Here is a 4,946-nt window from a genome sequence, read left to right on the forward strand (position 1 = left end):
ACCCCCCACTCTGAGGAAGCACAGAGTGGCTTGTGGTGAAAAAGAGGTTCTAAGTTGTTGGAGGAGATGATCCTCTCAGGTTGGGAGCCTGTGTCTTACTGATATGGGGAAGAGCATGTGAAAATGGCAAATGTAGTATTGCTTGTCAAAAATAATTCCCTTCCTATCACTGATTTGCAGCTTAACTACACATTAGCTTTTGTATTTCATATTTCTGTGTTGCTGCTTCTTCCATGAATTTGCCTAGTGGCTTCTTTGAACCCAGACAAATGTCTGATATCTGGAGCACCTGGTGTCAAGGAGTTCCAAAGTTTAACTGAGAAACCTTTTTTTGTGTTAGAACCTGATATTTTTGTGTGATCATTAATTGTTCTTCTACCAGGAGTGGATCTACTTATTGTGGACTCTCTTGAGCTCGGAAGTTTCCAGCACCTCCTGATTTGTAACTTGGTAGCTGTGGAAACCAGCAAATGATGAACTCAGCTGTCCCACTTCTCTGAACTGCAGGAGGTCAGAACTGTTACTGTTTATTTTTCTTGGTTTTTCCCTCCTAAAATTATTCTCTCTTTTTAAATGATTAACACGCTCATACTCAACTAAATGCTTGAAAATGTAGATAAACCACTGTGTTATAATTCTCTTAATCCTTTTCTAGACTTATCCTTCCTCTTCCAGCCTCCTGAGCGTCTTGACTTGCAGTTTGAGAAACTGCTGCACAGCATTTGAGACTGTAGGCAGTATCCTTAAATTGCCTTTTACAAGACTGAAACTTTTATTTATGATCAGTTTGTGGTTTGAAAAGGAACTGTACATCTCTTCAGCAGCTCTTTCACGGCTCATGGAGCAGCATATCAATATCAGTGAGCTGAAGTTTACCAAGTCTTAGGAGATCAGTGAGCCTTAGATGTGCTTCAAGCCTTGCCATCTCACTGAAATGTTGATGTTTCTGCATTGGAAAGAGCCAGGAAAAGCTCAGTTTCATGTTTTCCTTGTCCTTGATCTTGATCTAATACTTATCCAGGTTTCAGAGATTTGGAAACAGGTACAGAGACTTGGGCTGCATCAGAGGACAAATCTTGGGCAGAAACTGTGCTGAGTTCTGCTTTCCTTTTCCTTATGCTTTAAACCTAAGCTTGGATATTACTGAAGGTAAAGAAACAATTTGCAAATTGTTAACTGAGGAGTGTTGATTAATGTTTCATTTCACAGAGGAACTGGAAGCAAGGTTGTTTCCATGCACAATTTAACACGGAGGTGAAGGTGAAAGGAAACTGTACACCATCCATCTTGGAACCTAAAAGTCTTAATTGCTAAGGAAAGCAGAGGAATTTTGCAGTATCACAGGCCACATTTGGATTTCTATTTTATACCTCATAACCTGGCATTTAGTTTTGGGAGTAATGACACACCTAATACACGGCAGAAGAAATCCTTGTCAGGTAATCCAGCATTGAAACCGAACAAACAGTGAGAACAGCATCAGAAGCTCTGAATAACAAAACACTCAACCCAAGGAATGCCAATGGAAACACTTTCCTTCTGCAGGTCCGCTCACTGCTATTTATTCAGCAAAGGCTGTGAATAAACAGTAGAAAGCTAAATGGCATTAAACTTTGGTAATGACAGCACAGATAGGATGTACAGGCTTGAATTCCTTCGTAGCCACATGAAGCAGGAGTAATTAGAAGTGGCTGGACAATTGCCAGCAGTGTGTTCTCACTGAGAAATAAAATCCTATTACAATGCAAGTACTAAACTAAGTCACACAGCAATTTTGAAAGTCATGTGCTGGAGAAAGGACCAAGTTCTCAGATTTTCAAAATGAACCTCAGATGGAATAACACTTTTTTTTTTTTTTTTTTTTTTTTTTTTTTTAATCACAAATGATGTTTTGGTTTGGAATTTAAAGCTATGTACTCAAAAAGGAAAAAAAAATTCCAGCCAACTGATGCTGTGTAATCAATCCTAAATGATATATCTTCCATCAAAGATTTCTCTATTTACTGAGCAGTGGAAAGGGAAGAAGTATTTTAATGTGCCATGAAGATAGACATCAGCCTCCCAAAAAAGATTAATCTCTACTGTCAGTGGTACCCAGGCCAGGGAGCAACCTCTGGCTCCTGAGAAATTCAGTGCAGAGAGTTTTGCATCTTGTAACATTTATGGCAACTTCTAGGAGCAAAATGTCTGAGTCCATGCTGTGTGTCCAGGCACAGAAATCTTTCTTTGTATTGTTGAGGGACGTGTCTCTGGATGTACAGGGTGCAGTATTGGGTGTGACCAGTGCCCTGCGGCCATCCGTGATCAACTACTGCAGTTCAACACTCACAGAAAACTTTAATTCTCTCTTGACATGGCAGATCTTGTTGCATGGGGAATGTGCCCTGCAAGCTTTCTGGCTGCATCATCTCTGCTCAGATCTGAGCCCATTGCTTCTGAGCCAATTACAGATACATTTCTCAATGAGAAAGACCTTTAGCTGTTCAGAATACTGATGGCCTCTCCAACTTATTTTCCTGCTGATCAAAAATTTCTGGAAAATACAACCAGATGTCAGGCTTGTCTGTTAAAGGAAATGGATTTCAGTCTTGCCTTTTTACCTAGTACTCTATTGCATGGAAGCACACAGCCAATAGCCATGAAAAGAAAGGGGCTGCATGATGAGATGATTCTTCTATTCTGCAGGCAAACCAAAATACCAATATTCATTTAACTGACTTGAAAGAAATTTTCATTTTGTTTACAAAAGAGATTGTGACAAAACACTTGCCCTGGTTTACATGTAGTGTTATGGTTTAGGCTTTAAAATGTCTCAAGAATTAGCTAAATGTAGCTACAGAGTGAGAATGATTTAATTTCAGTCAATCTGTTTAAAGTGAGAATAATTTAATTTAACTTAATTACTTTGAAGACAAGCTCTTTTCATACTCCATCTAAAGTTAGGCAGCTCCAGAGGATAAATCACCCCATCTGTTGCAAAGCATTGAAAGCAAAACTGTATAAAGGTTTCCTTTGAAAGCATAAAATTAAAGTATTTCTGTGTTTAGCCCAGTTTTTTAATAACTATGTGAAAGCAACACATTGAAAAAAAAAAAATTAGTCCCAAATTAGCTGGTTGATTGGAATCAGCACTTTTAATTAAAAAACGTTCCTCTTCCTTGTCAGCCATTCAAAGCTGTTTCCCACAGCTGAAAATCAGGCATTGTGGACACTGAAGCTGCAGGAGCAATGTGGATGGTGTGTTTGTGCACACAAATGCAGCCTTGCATGCTGCCCCGGCGGGGCATTTCCTGCGATGCTGCATGTGCGTGCAGCAGCACTGCCTGCCACACCGTCCTCTGCCATGGGGTGAGCCCAGAAAACATGCCACTCTGCAGAAAACTTAACTTTGTGCCTGGGTCCTTGTTTTTGAGCCCTCTGGAGTTTCCATCAGGTCATGCTTGCAAGATTTGATCTGCAAGCCTGGAGGCCAGAGATGCGGGTTTGGTGGAAGCCGAGATCCTCACTTAATCGGCCGAGTCAAAGAACTGATGTTTGGGAAGGCTGCCAGTTGTGACAGAACATAATGAAATGATGAGAATTGGCACCACTACAGTGCAGTGTGCTGCTTGTCCCTGACAGAAATCCTGAAAGTCATTTATACATGGAAAGTACACACAAAAGCCATAATTAGACCATATGGCTGAGCGGTTCCTCTGGTGCTGCTCAGCCGAGCTGTACAACTTTTCTCTTGCAGCAGAGGAGTGACTGGAAGGGTCAGATCCAACCTGGAGGATTTCCACTTCTAAAAATTTTTAGAATTTTCTCTTACATCTCTATGGAAACCTGCCATTATTGGTTTTCTGTGGAAAAAAAAAACCAAACCTCTATATCTTTGATCTTAACCACATCCCACATGGTCTATAAAACCTGGAAAGCTGCAGTACTGGGATTCAGTATCCCAGAACAGAGCAGCCATTCTTAATATGTCTGTATTTTTAACATCCTTGTCTTGGGCAAGGTACAACACTCCAGTGACTCAAATACAACTTGGTGCAGAGGAAAATACAGTTTATCCATATATATTTGCTTAACTGACTGTGAATAAAAATATAAACAACTCAGGGAGCTAAATGGGGTGGAAAGCTCATGTGTAAAGGGAAGGTCTGGGAGTCATCCCCCCATGACATTCACTGTGTTACTCTAGGAGAAGGGCAAGTGCTGTAAAGAGAAATAATGACAGCTGTTTGTTTCAGGAAAAATGTGGACATTTCCAGTTCTCTCTGCTCTGGATGCAACTCTAGGAAACATTTCTGCAGTCAGTGGGGTTATATCAGCAGAGACATGGTGGAGGTGAATGGAACTGACACTTTGAATTTCATATCTGTTTTGCAGACCACTGAAAACAGATATAAAGCCAGTGAGAAAGCACACCACCTCAGACCTGGCTACACTGAGGTCAGAAAAAAAAAGAAAAGGTATTTTGTTTGCCAAAAAACCTTGAATTTTGTGCATGTTCTGGTTTAATGGCCATCATTATTGTGTCAACATCAATACCCAGCCCTAGGAAATGTTTATTTCTAAATTTTTCAGGTCCTAAGCATTTTAATCAATAAATTATTTTATTCACAGAGCAATTAATTAAGGGAAGGGGTAACAAAATGCATTTCTAAAGGCTGCAAAGGATGATGGTGAATAGATTAAGGTGTCCCTCAGTTACCCAGTAAATTTTTAGTACAGTTGTTATTGATTCACATCTGTTGGTTTCCATTTCAATGCCTGAATTATGAGAATGGACTTTATTTACCTGTCTTTTATTTCCTGACCTTTTTTATTTACCCATCTTTTATTTCCTCACCTTCTTCATTGACCCACTCTTCCCACCATTATGCACAACAAAAATTATTCCTTTTCAGGCAGAGAAAAATTTATGGGTGCAACAGCTTGTTCCAATATTTCCAATTTCC

General features: G+C 39.9%; 1 long non-coding RNA gene across 1 annotated transcript; it reads left to right on the forward strand.

The window, feature by feature from the left end:
- The first annotated feature begins 406 nt into the window (after nucleotides 1–406).
- On the forward strand, nucleotides 407–2,622 carry LOC137472923 (uncharacterized). Its single transcript, XR_010998485.1, has 2 exons — nucleotides 407–510; nucleotides 676–2,622. It is a non-coding gene; the product is annotated as an uncharacterized lncRNA (long non-coding RNA).
- The last annotated feature ends 2,324 nt before the right edge of the window (nucleotides 2,623–4,946 follow it).

This window comes from Anomalospiza imberbis, chromosome 4 (genome assembly GCF_031753505.1).
Source record: "Anomalospiza imberbis isolate Cuckoo-Finch-1a 21T00152 chromosome 4, ASM3175350v1, whole genome shotgun sequence".
In the NCBI taxonomy this organism is placed as follows: domain Eukaryota; kingdom Metazoa; phylum Chordata; class Aves; order Passeriformes; family Viduidae; genus Anomalospiza; species Anomalospiza imberbis.